Source organism: Ambystoma mexicanum, chromosome 1p (assembly GCF_040938575.1).
Source record: "Ambystoma mexicanum isolate Mex_15411 chromosome 1p, UKY_AmexF1_1, whole genome shotgun sequence".
Classification (NCBI taxonomy): domain Eukaryota; kingdom Metazoa; phylum Chordata; class Amphibia; order Caudata; family Ambystomatidae; genus Ambystoma; species Ambystoma mexicanum.
The window spans coordinates 1,114,674,237-1,114,692,490 of NC_090921.1; the positions used below are offsets into that span (position 1 = coordinate 1,114,674,237).

An 18,254-nucleotide genomic window follows, 5' to 3' on the forward strand; every position below is an offset into this window, starting at 1 on the left:
GGAGCAAAGACTTGAGCAGACCTGGCCAGGAAGCAGGAGTCGAAATCCCTCCATGCAGGCTGGGACTGCTCCATAGGGCAATAGGGCAATGCCCAAAGTGCAGGCCCAACATGCTAGTGTGGGCCAGATTGTTTGGTCAAAACGGGCCCGTTTTGCTTTAGGAGTTACTTCATAGTGCTATTGAACAAAGATTCTTTAAATGCATTATATGCACCATATTTTAACCAAATAAAAACCTCTGTGTACCCCCGAGTTTGTCACGAGAGGAACAAATTGCCATTAGTGACTTTTTCCATTGGTGCCCGAGCCAATTCTGTGATCCCAAACACCAAAGACCTGAAAAGGGAGCGGGCCAGAAGCGGTGGAACTGGCCATGGGAGAGCCGAGGAACTGAATGCTGAATGGAAAAGAGGGGCACAAACAGACTGATGCATTCAACAAGGGAAAGCCAATCCAGACAAGGAGAGCAATGCAAAAACCTAAGACAAGATGACGACTATGTTGTTTCCTTTGCAGCAAACATAAGAGGGAGGAACAGGGAGTAGAATACACGTGGGCATATTAAGGGCCAACCAAATGCCACTGGAGATCCACCCATCAGAGTCACGCCTACCATCGTTATTTACACAAGAGACATTTAGGGAAAAAGACCACAACTCCATCTGGAGAATTCAACAAAGAACCAAATAAAGAACACCTGAGCTAAAGCTACTATCTACTATCCTTCATCCCGTACCCAGTCAGAACACATCCATACAGGATAGAAGTGTACACTTTTCTGCACTCAGAACCAGGGAAGAATAAAGCACCTGACCATACAATTTCACAAGTTTGCACTACAACTCCAGCCATCCAACATTCTCACAATAGCAAGGCTTGATCCGGGAATTTTGATAGTTTACAGGTTTTCCCAAAAACCCAGATGCACATCGTAGCTCCCACTCACTTCCAAACCCCTGATTACTATCCCTCCCGAAAGGCATCCATTTTCGAGAACAAAACCTAGACTGGATTTCCAAAATGGGCAATAACGAGCCGCATGGAGAAACATCAACAGAGACCAGCGGGGGATGATTCGAACCTTAACAAACACTGCCTTGGGTTCTCCCAGAGCCTTTAGAAATCTCCACGTCAGACCCCAGCATAGAAGAGAGCAGACTGCTGTCAGTGGCACAGGACCATTCACAACATGTGTGCAGCCAACTATACAACTCCCAACAGACAACACAGCAAGGAAGTCGTCAGACTACCTCACTTAGAGACTTGAGAAGAGATCCTTCTCTACCTTTCTCTATAAAAACAACTATTTTTTACACCAACACAGAGTAAAAACAATGTTTTCAGGAGGCAGAGATATTTTCAGACCAATTAAATAACAAAAATGAAAACCTCCCAGGTGACAGGGCAGGAACACAAGCAAACCATTAGAATCATCATTAAAACCCCTGGACTTACCAGAAGAGCTCCAAAAATCTTGAGGTGGGGAGGACAAGCAATAGGTCTGAAAGCATCAATTTCAAGAAGTAACTGAGAAAAAAAGATCAGTGTTCAACATTTGCTCCTCTTTCTCTGCCTGTACAGGCACATTAGAGCCACACTAGAATAGTAACCTGCTGCTTTTGAATTTATTCACACTACAATGTTACTGAGTTAGTTAACGCTGCTTTTGAATTAAGCCACACTAGAATTGTAACCGGCTGTTTTTGAATTCAGCCGCACTTGAATTGCAACCTGCTGCTTTTGAATGTATCCACACTAGAATGGTAATGAGATAGTCTACACTGCTTTTAAATTTATACACCCCAGAATTGAACTATTGGTTAACGCTGCTTTTGAATTTAGCCACACTAGAATTGCAGCCGCCTGCTTTTGAATTTAGCCACACTAAAATCGTAACCCGCTGCTTTTGAATTTAGCCACACTAGAATGGCACCGAGTTAGTTAATGCTGCTTTTCAATTTATCGAAATTAGAATTGTACTGAGTCGGTTAACGCTGCTTTTAAATTCAGCAACACTAGAATTGCAACCCGCTGCTTTTGAATCTAGCCACACTGGAATTGTAACTTGCTGCTTTTGAATTTAATGACGAAACTGCAATTCTGAGTTAGTTAACATTGCTTCTAAATTCAGCCACACTAGAATTGCAACTCACTGCTTTTGAAATTAGCTACACTAGAATTGTAACCTGCTGCTTTGAATTCAGCTTCACTTCAATTGCAACCCGCTGCTTTTGAATTTATCCACACTGGAATTGTACTCAGTTAATGCCATTTTTGAATTTAGCCACAGAAGAATTGCAACATGCTGCTTTTGTTTTTAGCCACACTAGAATTGTACCGAGTTAGTTAATGCTGCTTTTGAATTTAGCCACACTGGAATTGGAACCCGCTGCTTTTGAATTTTGCCACATTATAATTGCAATCCGCTTCTTTTAAATGTATCCACACTAGAATTGTACTGAGTTACCACTGCTTTTGAATTTAGCCACACAACTGCAACTCACTGCTTTTGAATTTAGCGACACAATTGCAACCCACTACTTTTGAATTTAGCCACACTAGAATTGAGCAGTGTTGGTTAACGCTGCTTCCAAATTTAGTGACACTAGAATTGCAACACACTGCTTTTGAATTTAGCCACACTAGAATTGAACCGAGTTGGTTAACGCTGCTTTTGAATTTAGCCACACTAGAATTGCAACCCACGGCTTTTGAATTTAACCACACTAGACTTGCAACCAGCTGCTTTTGAATTTAGCCACACTAGAATTGAATTGAGCTGACTAACACTGATTTTGAATTTAGCCACACTAGAATTGCAACCCAGTGCTTTTTAACTTAGCCACACTAGAATTGTACTGAGTTAGTTAACACTGCTTTTTAATGTAACCACGCTAGAATGTAACTGTGTTGTTTAACACTGCTTTTGAATTTAGTCACACTACAATTGCAACCCACTGCTTTTGAATTTAGCCACACTAGAACTGCAACTCGCTGCTTTTGAGGTTAGCCACATTCGAAATAGTAACTTACTGCTCTTGAATTTTACAACACTATAGTTATACTGAGTTAGTTAACGCTGCTTCCGAATTCAGCCGCACTAGAATTGCAACCCGCTGTTTTTTTTCATGTATCCACACTAGAATTGTACTAAGTTAATGCTGCTTTTGAATTTAGCCAGAGTAGATTTGCAACCTGCTGCTTTTGAATTTAGCCACACTAGAATAGCAATGAGCTGCTTTTGAATTTAGCCACACTAGAATTGAGCAGTGTTGGTTAACGCTGCTTCCAAATTTAGTGACACTAGAATTGCAACACACTGCTTTTGAATTTAGCCACACTAGAATTGCACCCCACTGCTTTTGAATTTAGCCACACTAGAATTGAACCGAGTTGGTTAACGCTGCTTTTGAATTTAGCCACACTAGAATTGCAACCCACGGCTTTTGAATTTAACCACACTAGACTTGCAACCAGCTGCTTTTGAATTTAGCCACACTAGAATTGAATTGAGCTGACTAACACTGATTTTGAATTTAGCCACACTAGAATTGCAACCCAGTGCTTTTTAACTTAGCCACACTAGAATTGTACTGAGTTAGTTAACACTGCTTTTTAATGTAACCACGCTAGAATGTAACTGTGTTGTTTAACACTGCTTTTGAATTTAGTCACACTACAATTGCAACCCACTGCTTTTGAATTTAGCCACACTAGAACTGCAACTCGCTGCTTTTGAGTTTAGCCACATTCGAAATAGTAACTTACTGCTCTTGAATTTTACAACATTATAGTTATACTGAGTTAGTTAACGCTGCTTCCGAATTCAGCCGCACTAGAATTGCAACCCGCTGTTTTTTTTCATGTATCCACACTAGAATTGTACTAAGTTAACGCTGCTTTTGAATTTAGCCAGAGTAGATTTGCAACCTGCTGCTTTTGAATTTAGCCACACTAGAATAGCAATGAGCTGCTTTTGAATTTAGCCACACTAGAATTGCAACCCGTTGCTTTTGAATTTAGCCACACTAGTGTTGGTTAACGCTGCTTTTGAATTTAGCCACACTAAAATTGCAACCCAATGGTTTTGAATTTAACCACACTACAATTGCAACCCACTGCTTTTGAATTTAGCCACACTGGAATTTAACTAAGTTGGTTAACGCTGCTTTTGAATTTTGCCACACTAAAATTGCAACCTGTTGCTTTTGGATTCAACCACACTAGAATTGCAACCTGCTACTTTTGAATTTAGCCACACTACAAATGTAACCCGCTGCTTTTGAATTTAGCCACAATAGAATTATATTGATTTATTTAGATTTAGTTTAGACGCGCCACTCTGCAAACCATACACCAGATCCAAAGCAAACACGGTATAATATAGAAGGAAGAACTGACAATAAAACTACTCAACTCCCAGGCACCACCCAAAACCAACTAACAAGCTCCCTTCTTCTCTCCACACCCTAACACCTCTCACATACTACACACTCCCAAAGGGATATTGAAACAAACCATCCACAAACTCACAAACCGCACACCCCTCTCTAATCATACTACAAACCAAATACCTCTAAACAACAAACAACTCAGACACTGGACTCCACCTTTACGGACACAAGTCCAGTGCACATAAAAAAGCACACCCAGAAAGCTCACACGCACAGACTCCAGTTTCTCCTGGTTCTGCACGCATCTGTTACTCACCAGTGAGATGAGTGCGTGAAACCGGAGAGTAGAACCAAAAAACGGGAAGTTGCTTGAAGAGCTTTGGGTAGAGCCTCCACCCAAGCCTCCTCTCTGTGAGGGAATAAGACCTTCTAACTGATATGACCTCTTGCTGTAATTAACCAGGCAAGTGGACTGATCACCCAGAAGGGCGGGGAGAACGCACCGCCACAAACCAGGCTGCAAAGGAAAGATCAACAAGTAAGTAATACGAAGGTAACACTTGTCCCCTGTAAGTCTTACTAATCGATGGAATACCTGAGCTTTTTCCCCCCGTTGTATGGAAGTATGGCACAAAACCGGGAATCACCTAGGAATATAACAAGACTTAGAACCTAACTGATTTAAGCTATGACACAAATCAGGAGGTGGACAGGATCTTACCAGTGGAGAAGGACTGAAGGATTTGAGGAGTTCAGAACACAACGACAGGGATAAAATAAGAAAAAGGGAAATGTTAGTAGGATACTAATACCCGGGCGGCACAAGGGTCGCACTGGTTTTGGGATGGTGCACAGCTGCAGAGCGTCCTTAAGTGCACAGGAAAAACAAAGTTCAATCCAAAAGTTCAGTTCGCAAGGCAGAAAAGTCTTACCACTGGTGACTGAAGAATGAAGGTAACAACCAGTCGGGATGGCAGTTCCAAAGTAAGGTAAGTTGAAGGCAGGCAAGGTCTGGCACGAATGAAGGTAACAACCAGTCGGGATGGCAGTTCTAAAGTAAGGTAAATTGAAGGCAGGCAAGGTCTGGCACACTAGCGGACAGCGACTATGGCAAAAGCGTGTAGAAGAGAAGTCCAGGAGAAAACAGGGTTCCGGTACACGTGCAGGCCAAAACAAAGACAAAACCTTTTCTTGCGGAGTCCGTGGAAGCAAAACAGAGGTTCGGTACACAGGAAGACAAGTCAACAAGGGAATTCCAATTGCGGGTCCAGTAAACAATCCGAGTGGATATCGTAAAGAGACAAAGGGTTTGGCACTCGAAGGAGGAACTTCTAAATGCCGTGAGTAGCTGTAAACAGAAGCGGCGTCCTGGCTGCAACCACGGATTACATCAGTGAGGGAGGCGGGGCAAGCCAACGCGAGGCTCCACAGCCGAACTACCGCACAGAGCTAGGTTTTCTGGGAAGTGTAGTTGCGTTTCGAGTTGCTAACTTCCACGGCAGCTGCCACCGTGCATAGAATGGAGCAGCATTATGCCGTATCCCTTTGGGGAGCGCCACAAACCTCCTGACCTCCCTGGTAGCCGTACTTGGGTAACCAACTGCACTGGGAAACCGAAGTGCTAGGGACGCAGGTGGCCGGGTTTTCCGCACAGGACGAGGTGAACGTCGGCCCATAACAGCATCAACAAATGAGCACACATTCTATCCTATCGCTCACTAACCAACCCTACCCACTTTTCTTACAGAGCCATGTGAGCACCTGGGGACCATGCAAATGGTAGCGGTGTGCAGTATAATTCAACATTACATATACAAATATACAACCAGGATATGGGCCAGTTTCCTTGTTTCCACTGGCTGACAGCTATCCTCAATCCACCCACAGAGAGAGCAGGAGCTCCCAGTGTTTGTCAGACCCGGAGGAAGAAGACATGTTTTTCACTGCACCCGTGATACAAGGGGAGCATACTACCTGGAGCAAGACAGTTTTACTGCTGTCCCCTATAATGCAGCCCCTCTGGCAGATACATGCTGTAGACCAGAATACTGAGAAGAGGCTGAGAACAACCCAAGGTAGCAGGGTCAGGGGTATGACGTTCATTCATCAACAGTGTTTATTTTGCATGTATTTTTTGCTGAAATATTTATTTTGAAAAGACTCATTGAAAAATATAGGGGCTTGTCAGTAGGGTTGGAGGGCAGGGAATAGTGCAACATTAATAGGGGAGGTGGGGGGTTAAGTGGAATGAGGTTTTTGAGAAATTGGTTTTTGCAAAACACCCATCAAAAAAACACTGTTGATGGATGAACATAGAACCCAGGGTCAGTATATTGGCTGCTTGAAAAGGACCCTGAATGAAGGGGGAACAGATATCTATTCCCACTGAAGTAGAAATATTGCGACTCGAGAGGTCTAGGAGAGACATGGGCACAACATATTGAGAAGCAGAGGCCTATGAGAGGCCTAAACAGCAAATCTTGAAAATGTGAGGTTTTGAGGAGACCTCAGAAAGAAGTTCTTTTTAAAACGCAAGATTGCTGGTAGACCTCACATAGACATTTCTGAGACTCAGAAGTCATTGTGAGACCTTTGAAAGATAATCCTGAGAATCAGAGGTCATGGATAGACCTCTGTGAAAAATAATGAGAAACAAGACTTTTTGAAGAAACCCCTGAATCCCAAGGTGGACATGGGCAATGGAAGAGGCCTCAAGATTGTGGGGAGTCTGGAGTCTTTACCATACAACAGCTTTGCAAGCACCCCAGGAGAGGACTGTACAAGGAATATACTTTATAATTGTTTTGTCAGAGCAGGGTCAGACTTAGAAAGACTAGGTATAGGGACATTTGTGTTTGTAAGACTTGGATATGAGGTTCTTTTTTTAGCTTAAAGTTAGCTAGGGGGTTTAATAAGGATAGGTTTTAGAATTTATGTTGCCCATCTCTTCAGACATTGGTTAATAACATAGGGTGTCCATGAATGGACTGAGATTTATAAGAACATGTTTAAGACTTCATGTTTTCAAGACCATACAGTGTTGTGGTGCACAGAGCACCAGGAAACAAACACTTTATGTTAGTCCATACTTGACACTGTTTTATGGAGAGATTCCTTAAAGTTTCTAGTTGGTTTACCCGCTTCCTATAGGCATTCATCCAACACCTAACCCTATTGCCATCTTAAAACAAAAGCTGTTAAAATGTTATCACAACCATGTGACACACCATCATACTCAACATGCCAATTTCTGCCCCACCCCAGGGGGACTTTGCCAACCTGCCAGTATTTGACCCTATATGTACAATTCTGTGATGACATTACCCCCAAATGCTAGTATTTGCCCCTGTAAGGCCACATCTATGTTAGCTTTGCCCAGACATGCCAGCATTTGCCCCTGCAAAAGCACTCTCATGATGGCTTTGCCCCAAAATGGCAGTATTTGCTCCTGTAAAACAGCATCCATGAAGGCACTGCCCCAAAATGTAATTATTTACCACTGTAAGAACACTTGTGATTGCATTGTCTTACACTGCAGTCACAAGTGTTTATACCTCTCCCCCACACACACATCACTTCACTACCCAACACTTATGAACGCACACTTATTTTATGAAGCTCAGTCAACCCTCTTGGTCCCCTTAGCTGCAAAGCCACTGTTCTTGGTCCGGACAGCAGTAGCAAGCAGAGAGGGAAGTAAATTGACAATTCCCTCCCTGAGTCCCACCTCCAACAAGGCCATAAAATTGCACTGCCCTTAGAATTCAATGCTAAGTGTAATTATACCATTGAATCCTATAGAAAAGAGTTTTTCCACATCCGAAAGGGTAGAAATCATGTAATCATAATATTAAACACAACTTTGCTGTTGTTGCCTAAAAAGGTACCAACACTATCCTATTTTGTGGTTGAACAATGATGAGAAAAGAAACCCATTGATAGGTCTGCTTTAGAAAGGGGATTTGTTTGCTAACGGGGACTTTGATGCTCACTCAGCGCGCCTTCCTGAAAGGGTGTCAAAGAAGGGTGCTGACACAAAGGTGGCATTTTGGTTGGTAAAAACTTGTATCAATCAAAAAGAAACCCCCACTATCCCAATCTGCTAAGAGGAGTTTCCCTGCCTTAGACTAATACTAAAGAATCTGTCAGACTGTCAGTCAAAATCAAACTCCACCGTCCTGCATCAGAACCTACTTCTATCCCTTACACTACAACTAAAGAATAAGCCAACAGAACATTTCTTCTCCAGGAGAATGACTCCCTTTCTCCTGGTAATGGGCAGGTATTCCCAGAAATGTTCTTTGCAAAAGGACGCCAGCGGGTATGACTCACTTCCCCTGGCTTGTGGTTCCAGCAAACATTTGGACCAGTCAACTTTCAGAACCAGGACTCCCTTCGCCTGGTTTTGGTTCACATATTGTTCACAACAAAGCCAGGGGGAATGTCTCCCTTTCTCTGGCATCTCTTGATCAATAGACTTTGTTTCTTCAAATTTCATGACCAGGAGAATGACTCCCTTTTCCTGGTATTGGTCCACACACTTCAATATAGTTCCCAACAAAGCCATGGGGAATGACTCCCTTCTCCTGGCGTCTCTTGTGTGTATCAAAAAGGGCTTTCAGTGTCTTCACCAGGAGAATGACTCTTCTCCTAGTGTTTAAGAGTTATTTTCTGTATTTCCCAACCTGATGTTTCTTTCACCTCCTTCTCGTGGAATTAGCAAAGTCCCAAATCCTTCTCGTGGCCTCAGTGGACTTTTCCTTGCCACTGCGATGAGGATGCTTGCCTCAAATGCTTAGTACATTCATGTCAGGGTCCCAGACCGTTCTCTGGTGGCCAGTGCACTTATTGCTGCCACAGCGACGAGGAGGTTCTCCTCTGGTGCTCAGTTCACTTGTGTTAGGGTCCCAAAACCTTCTCTGGAGGTCAGTTGGCTTGTCACTGCCACAAGGAAATTATCCTCGGATGCTCGATCCACCCTTCCCAATAGTTTTGATTGTTACTATTGGGCAGGCGGAAAACCGCTCGAGCCTGTCTCTCTTACACCCCTGTGTCTACTCGGGGGCTCTCGTACCTCCTGTTACCTTTTTTGGGACTTGGGTACGCCACTTGGACTTCCTGGGACTGGGGTGCGTCTCTCCAGCTCTTAGGGCTTTTGTCCTCTGCTTCCGAAGCACCATGGCAACTCTGCGCTCTACTGGACTGCTTGGCACTCTCTTCCTGCCTTGTGTTTGGGTCCTCTTCAGCTGGACCCATGGAGAACTCCATTGGCAATTCACCAGCATCCTCTGCTCTTCGGCATCCCGGTCAGCAGACAGGATTAGAAACTCCCGCTCTGGATGGTTTCCACACCTGCTGCCTCTCCCGGCTGGCCTTGACCAAATCTTCAGTTCTTCTATTTCTATACATTGTTGCCAGTGCCACCATGGCGGATTGTCCAAGTCCTTTGCTGTTCTTGATAGGTTGATCTTCATGCATCCTCAGGGCCACCTTGTACCAGTCAGTAATATTTCATGTCTTCTGTGCTCTTCTTCGTTATGGTACATTCTGTTTTGGCTGTTTCTCCTACACTACAGAAGTACACAGGTCTACCCTCAAGGAAGTGGTTTGAAATGGGGTTAGGGAAGTTTGTGGTGGGATGTTGGCCACAAGGCTGTACCCTAGGAGTTGTCCCTCCCACATTAAACCACCCATAGGGGGACTATTGGATAACAGCTGCTCTTCGGTAGCATCATGGGAAAGGGCTCACCCCCGGGAAGAAGTACAGGAGCCGTATATATTTTGGGTACAGATACTCAGCATTATTGGGGCAATTGACCAGAAGCTACACAACTATTTCAGGAGGACTTTTGCCATCCCTCAATTATATACAGTATGCCCTCTTTATACAATTCACTTACTGGTTTGAGCAACGGATTACAATTCTATGATGCACAAGATTAATGGATTTTGTACCTAATTGTTACAGATTGCGTTGAATGGAAAGCCTAGGTGAGCAACCGTACCAGGTTATTAATTTATTATATGTGTTTACAAAAAAGGGGGTGAGCTATCATTCACTAATGCATGCTCCCCTCGCATTCGATTATGGTGACCATTGCAACACTACAATCCAACAATTGTGTGTGCACAATCATCCTGCCCACATCAGTATAACAACAACCAAGACACTAATAACATATATCGACCACATTTCTTGTGTTAAATAAATGTGCTAATCAAGTAGCATTTTGAGGAATGTAAACTTATTCATGGATAGGATATTGCATGATAGGTTACACACCAACATAGAATAACAGGGTGATTTTAAATGTGCATGACAATGAGTAAACCAACTAATATGTTCATATGTCTACTTTGTTTCCTTTGACACCCACACCCCTGCAACTCCTGTCAATGGTATGTACTCGTTTTTCATTTGCATTGGCATGACAATCAATGCCATACATTTACAATTATATTTCCTCTTTGGCCTTCCTGCCTCACATCTAGCCCCCTTGAATCTGTCTACCATACTGCCATCCGTTCTCTCTGTCTTCTCTCTCCTTACGACTCTATTTCCTCTTCACTCTCCTCTCTAGGCTGGCTCTCATTTCATTCTCAACTCAAATTCAACTTCCAGTGTCTTGTCTTCAAATCTCTATATGATCTTACCCCACCATAACTTTCCTCCCTCCTCTCATTCTACTCTCCCTCTCGCTCACTCCGCTCTGCTGACCACTTCCTACTCTCTGTTCCACCTGCACCCTGGGCACCATCTTGCTTCCGTTCCTTCCAGCTCCTTGCCCCACTCCACTGGAACTCTCTCCCTCTTCCTATCCGCTCTAGCACCTCATTATTCATATTTCCGCACCTTCTTAAAACTCCACCTACTCCAACCTCCTACTTCTTTCACCGCCCTATTCTGCTTGTATTTATTTTAATGATCTTGGCAAATTGTTCTACATATTGTTCTCGGATATTTGATTCATGAATTGTATTAACTTGCTTCTTATGTAATTCCTGTTGTTCTCATGTAAAGCGCTTTGGCTCAAAGCGCTATATAAAATTCAATGAATACAAATACAACATTTTTTGTGGTTTCTTTAATACTTATGCATGGGAATGACATTAATTGATTAATTTATTTATCTGTAAACAGCCTTGAGAAAGAAGATCTTATCTAAACACGTGCTGGCTGTTCAACTAGGATTGGATTCGTAGAGAATACATTTATGCAAGCAGAACATCATGAATTGTGTTATCAATAGATTTGGAAATACTATTATGTACTATAATTGAAATTTACCAATAATGTTCAGGCCTATCACAAAGAGCTACTGGTACACACATCTTATTCATTCTATGGTTTAGGGTTTTCCAAAGACGACTAGCCACGCAGCTGCCCCTACAATTTCAAAATCCAGGTCCCACCGCAATTGGACACCATTTAAACATGCCCAATATCTTACAGAAATAGGGCAAGATAGTAATTCATCCCAACCCAAGTATTTCAATAAAGATTTTGAAACTTGTAAGCTTCTGTGCCTGTCAATTCCTGATACCATGCCTACCTCACAGGATGAACCAATCAGAGAAACCCATTGGAAAGGGTGAAATGGACCCAACAATCCTAATGCTCATTCAAACAATCAAACAGAGCCTAAGCCAACATATTAAAAAAGGCAGAAACAAGCCTGTAGTATGGGTGGCATGACACCCTTGCACAGAATTGGTGGAGCAGGAGAAGGAGGAAGATGGGAAGTAGAAGCCAGAGGTAACCAACCCAATTATGACACATTATAGGAGAGCAAAAGAAAAGAAGGTGGACGATCCAAATGAGCAATACTTTAGAAAAGATACAGCTGTTAGGAAAGGCCAGATGGACCAGCCTTCTGGGAGCCTTGACTCCAATGCTGGCTGAAGCCAGGGCCAAGAGAGAAGGACAAATAGTCTAGTTTGCTGGCAGCTCAACCCCAGATACTGGTGATAGCACCAGAGCCAACTGAACAGGTTTTCAAAGTCAACGGGGCATGAGTTAAGCCTGAGATGGGCTCGAAAATACAACCCTTTGCTGGAAGGTTTTCATTACTGCAGCCTGGTCAGGTGGGGAGAGGAAATCCTACCCAGATGACCCTTACGACAAGAGGGATAATGTTACATTTGTAAATAACAATGTGTATGTAGTTATTCATGTGAAGGTGGGCTGTGTGGTAAGGCATTCTGGAATTTGGTGTAGAGATTCCAGGCTGGAAAGTGGAGTGTGGAGGGAGAGCGTTTGGATTTGGAAGAAGGTGATTGGAGAGAGAGAGGCAGAGGGCAAGGAGGAGGCTGAAAAGGTGGGGCTGCTGTTATGATATATTTTATATCCTAAGAATAAATACGTGGAAGCTACTGCTGGCGTGACGCCTCTTCTTAATACAGGAGACAGCGATATGTTCGACAGCAGCCTGGTCTCTCTACGAGTGTCTCCATCTTGGGATCGCCCTCGCTGATGTCGGTCTGAGCCCAGTGAACTGCTGCCTGCGCTCTGCCTCTGGGTTTGGTGGACCAAGTCTGCAGTGAGGGGCGCTGTGATATACGGTCAGGTGTAATTTGGGCACTTTAGGAGGTCCCAGGTCATCAGATACAGATGCAGCATGCACTGCAACTGGTGTGTAGTGCGCGTTCGTGGCAACGACAGGACACCTGCACATGCTCAAGAGAAGGCGTTCCATTGCTTGGCAACCTGTGTTGTGCTGCAAAAACAAAGGACAGTACACGGCTGCCTACGATTGCTTGGCAACTTGTGTTGTGCTGTGAAAAGAGAGCGGTACACTGAAGCTGTGCATGGGCAGTGACATGTGGTGTCAGCGGAGCAAAGGCAATCGGCTTGATGGAATATGGTGTAGCTGGAAATGCGCATACAGAGTAAATATATGGGTATGCCTACAGGAGTGCAACAAAAAAGAGAACATTGATGTTCTGCACATTCCTTAACATTTGGAGTGGAAGTGTATTGCTCATCAGCCTTTTCAGTGGCGGTATGGCAAATCATCCGGGATCACCCATATTTCTGCAGTCACCTGGAGGTCCTGTCATAAAGAGGGATGATTGGAAGGACGTTTTTTTTGTTTGTGCAATATAGCCATGGTGACTATGGAGCATCATTTGCAGCAGATAGGAAGGACTCTCTAGTGTATCATTGTTTGGGACATGAAGGGAACTGTGTATAAAAGACTGCCAAATTTGTTGGAGGTAGAAAGCGTGGATCTGAACTCTTTTGAAATAAGCTTGAAGAAATTCGATAAGCATTATCAAGTGAAAGAAAATAAGATCTCTGCGTGGTATAATTTTGCTACGATGGAGCAAAAGGGAAAAAATTAGTTGAAGAATTTGTTACTGCTTTGCGCGGATTAGCAATTAAGTGTGTTTTCGAGCACTGTTGGGAAGAACACTTGAGAGTTCAGTTTATCATCAAGTGGAACAATCATAAGATATGTTAAGCACTTTGGAGAGAGAATGATATCACGTTTTAGAGGGAAATAGAAGTATCAAAGATTGTGGAGCACATGGAAGCCTGTATAAAAGAGTTGGATGAGATCGTCGAACGTCTCAGCAAGACAGTGTGAATGAAGTCGAAAATGCTGAAAAGGGAAAAACTGCGAAGGACCGTGTGAAGGTATTTGTGAAGCAGAAAATGGTACGCAAAAACAAAGTAGACTGACGATAAGGCAAGGCAAGAAGGGAAATGTGTTCGTCAAGGGATGTTACCGTTGTGGGAGCACTGAGCATTTAGCCAGTGATAAAGAGTGTTTTGCTTATGTGGTGTGTAGAGACTGTTGGAGAAAGGGGCACATTGCTAAGTGCATTGGTCCGGTGGAGCGAAAACCGTACATGAAGTTACTTCATTGGGAGGGACAATGTTGTATGGTAGGGATAAAGAAGAGGAAGTGAGTGTGGTTAACGCGGTTAATGCACATCCGAGTTGTCAACTGTTCAACCTTGCAGCATTATATCTCATTCAGTTGGGAGATCACAATGTTTACACAAGATGATCCTGATGTTTGCACAAATGCCAATAAAGAGATTTCAAAATAAAATAAATTAATGCACATCCGATGCAAAAAAAGCTGCATGCGTTGATTAATGTGGATGGTGTGGGAGTGAAGATGTTGATCGATAGTGGGGCAGATTACACTCTTACGAGTGTGGGGACATGGAAGAAAAAAATGTATTGCTTTGTGCTGAGAGAGAGTGCTGTAGCTGCTCATGCTTATGGTTATGGTGAGGCGTCGATAGAAATTGTAGGGGAGTTTGAGGCCATGCTGGCATTTCAGAATAGGAAAGCGAGAGGAAAGATACAAGTAATGAAAAAAGGAGGAAGTCTGCTGTCATGGGATGCGCAAGCTTATTTGGGGATAGAACTGGACCCGAAGCACAGAGACCAAGTATTTGCTGTGGAGTGCATGACTGTTGGAGAAGAGGATGCAAAAGATGTCAAAAGATGGTATCCGTAAAAAGAGCTAGAGCAGGGGGCGCCAACTTCCCTTACCTTGCTGCCTTACACTGGAACACCCTTCCCACCTCTCTGCGAGCTGAACCTTCACTGACTGCTTTCCGCAAAGCCATGAAAACTTCCTTGTTCACCTAACCATGAAAACTTCCTTGTTCACCTAACCAACACCATATGTTCAAGCTCTCATGTATGATGTATTATGATGTATGATCCTCCTATTGCTGAACGCAGGATCCCGCCGCACTGTAACCCAAGGCGCAACCTGTACTCACTGTAACTAAGTGCATCTACAAGTAACAGCGCCACAATGCCCCTGGGCTGCCTGTGCGCTATATAAATGTAATAAATAAAAAAAAATAATAATAAATGAGCGTAGTAATTAAGATAATGCTTCATTGATGCAAGGCGGGTTTGGGGCCTAGTAAACTGAACAATATTATACTTTCAGTGACAACTATATTTTGGTACTAATAAGGCCAGAGGTGCTGTTGGTCAACTGCACAATATTAAACCATCTTTCCAGTGCCAATGGGCTCTTAACCTTGGCAGGAATTCCTGCAGAAGTGCTTAACATGTAAATTAATCAATATGTTAGGGATGTGCTTGACAGATCTTCTGTAAAGGATGATGTGTCCAGCATATTCGGAGAAGCAGGGACATTAAAAGGAGATAGCATGAGGAGACTGTTTCTGATGTACACATTTCTGAATGCATGCAACTTTGCTTCCGGAAGGTGTCGACTGGTGGGTCAAGCTGTGGCTAGCAAAAGTGTGCAAGTATCTACTATAAAAATGTCAATATATGATTGTTGCTTCTTTCTTTGATGATGGACAGTTACGTTAATCTGAAGCGAAAAGTATGGGTAAGATTTATTTAAACACCCGGGCCAACCTCATATCGTTATCTGATGATAATATTAAAGACTTCTCTTGATGCATGAAAACGATTCAACAAAAGTTTGCTCTGGCCTATTTCCCAGAGGATGGCCCCCCGAAAAAGCAATCCAGATATATGCTAGCCAAATGGTCTCCGTTTTATTTTTGCAGCCAGGATAGGAGCAGTGAGAGCTATTTGCTCCAGTGGCACAAAGACAAAGGACGCTGTCATTAAACACAGGAAGAAACAACTTAAGAAAGATCTGAAGATCATATTACATAATGCTTTTTCTGAAGGCGAGTACTTGTACAGAAAGAAAAATATCATGCAGCAATTTAAGAATTTCATAAAAAACTCTTTCATGAAAACACATAAAAAAAACAATGGATAAAAATATACAAAATTCTTACCAAAAAGATGTGCATGCTTCTAAAACCTTATTAACAACTTGAATGATACTACAAGAAGCAGAACATGCCAATTCCAGAGGAATCCTGAAGGACTTTCGTCAAGGATAACTTTATGGCATACTATTACAAAAAATGTATTATTAAATGATTGGTGTGTTGTAATGGAGTCCTCCTTAGTCTATACATTTGATATCGAAATTTTCGATATCATTAGACTTTTTTCATAAATCTACAGCGCCAGGGCTCACAAATATTGCCCTGGTGAATCAGCCAGCTAAAGGGGCCTTATTTGCCACCCTGCTTCTAAACAAAATAAGGGAAACGGTGCCTCCCATTCTGCACCGCACAGCACCTGGCTCCCACCTTAGGGTCTAGCATACCTCTCCAGGTGCTAGCCCTGCTTGGGTCCATTTTATTTTTTTCAGGTGCGCATTGAGCATCATAGCGCTCTTTCTGGACCCTTCTGGGCCTGAGATCCAGCCACTCCTCTCCCCTCCCACTGCCTGCCCTTGCTGCCTCTGATTGGGGTTCCAGTCCACAAGACCCAGAACACCATACTTGAACCCTCGCCCCGGGCAGCCTTGCCCGGCTAAGGGCTCAAGCAAAGGGCATCTTCCTTGGGCACCTCCCATACCTGTTTTTCTGTTCGCCCTGCACGGTCCAGCCGATGCCAAGCCTCGAACCGCGTCTGCTGCAACAATCAGGTAGGAGATCACATTTTAGTATTTGAGTAGTGCTGTAGGCCTGCATTGCTGTTGTTTTGTGCCACCACTCTGCATCTTTTTGGACAGGGATAACGCAGTAGGCCTGCAGTTTGAATCTTGCTGTGTTGTGCTACCACGCAGCATCTTTTTCCACATGGATAGTGCGATAGTCCTGCATTTTTAATCTTGCTGGTGTTTTGTGACACTACTCTGCATCTTTTTCTACAGCGATAATGCTGTAGGCCACCTGACCTTCCCACAGAGTGGCCGCAGTCATGGCTATCGTACTCTCAGACTAACAAAACCACACCTCATGTTACAGGGGGCTACATCAGGCAGCATATGAGTCAAATAGGCTCATTACACAGACTGGCAAAGCCACACCTCATGGAGTGAGGGGCACCATCAGAAGGGCTGCTAAACACTAAGGACTCAGCAGGTAAGTGAATAATAGGCAGTGCGCATAGAGGGAAGGTCCCAAACACATGAAGGGCACCCTAAAAGCACTGTAAGGCACAAAAACGAAAGTGGCTGCACAGATGTAAAAACACCTAAATTAGATTTGTTTGTCAAAAGCACTTTAAGGCGTGCATAACATGGTGGTGATGCTGTTAGTAGTGGACAGGAAGCTATTAGTGGACAGAGGGGAAAAATCACACAGTAGTAAGAACAGGGTTAGTGCCCAGGAATGGAGGATGGAGTGTTGTGCCTCACAGCTGCTTACCAGGCAAGTGGAATTTCCTATGGATCCATTAGGGTTGAAAGTCTGGAAAAAAGTTATGCAGAGAGGTGTTCCATCACGCTCAGACAGGGGCCTTAGTGTGGGCCGACTGCTCGCCTGCCGGCTTTCATGATTGGTGTTAAGTGGCCCAGGCTGGCCAACCACAGATGCTGCAGGCGGGGCAGGTGAGGCACTATCAATGTGCAGATGGTATCGGCCATGTTGAATAGGGTGGCCCAGGCACAGAAACTGAGGTACAACTGAGCAAAAGCGGCGGAATGGGGTTGTCCATCAACCCAAAGTGTACTAAAAAAGAACCCAGCACAGATGAAATAGCAGCCGGGCCCCACTGGGCAAATTAAGCAACATTTTCAGAAAAAGTGCAAAAAACGAACATTACACTTTCAATGCATTCCTACTATTATATATGGTTTAGAGGTGTTGACCACAAATATTGACAGGGCACTAACTAAAATCGAGGGAAATTTTTATTTTCTGCCATAGGGCTCAGCTATAATGTTTCACTACCTGTAATACGACTCAAACTGATGCTTGTTGCACTGAGCATGACACATACAATTTGAAGATGAGTTTCTGTTTATTAGGTTTATGCATGACTTAAGAGGGAACATCAAACATCTGTGAAAAATGCCTATATTACAAAGGAGAACG

General features: G+C 43.5%; 1 protein-coding gene across 3 annotated transcripts in view; it reads right to left on the reverse strand.

Annotated features, from left to right (window-relative positions):
- The window catches only part of LOC138449172 (zinc finger protein 398-like), a 509,505-nt gene that overhangs the window by 232,142 nt on the left and 259,109 nt on the right, over nt 1–18,254 (reverse strand). The gene's annotated exons all lie outside the window — the stretch shown is intronic.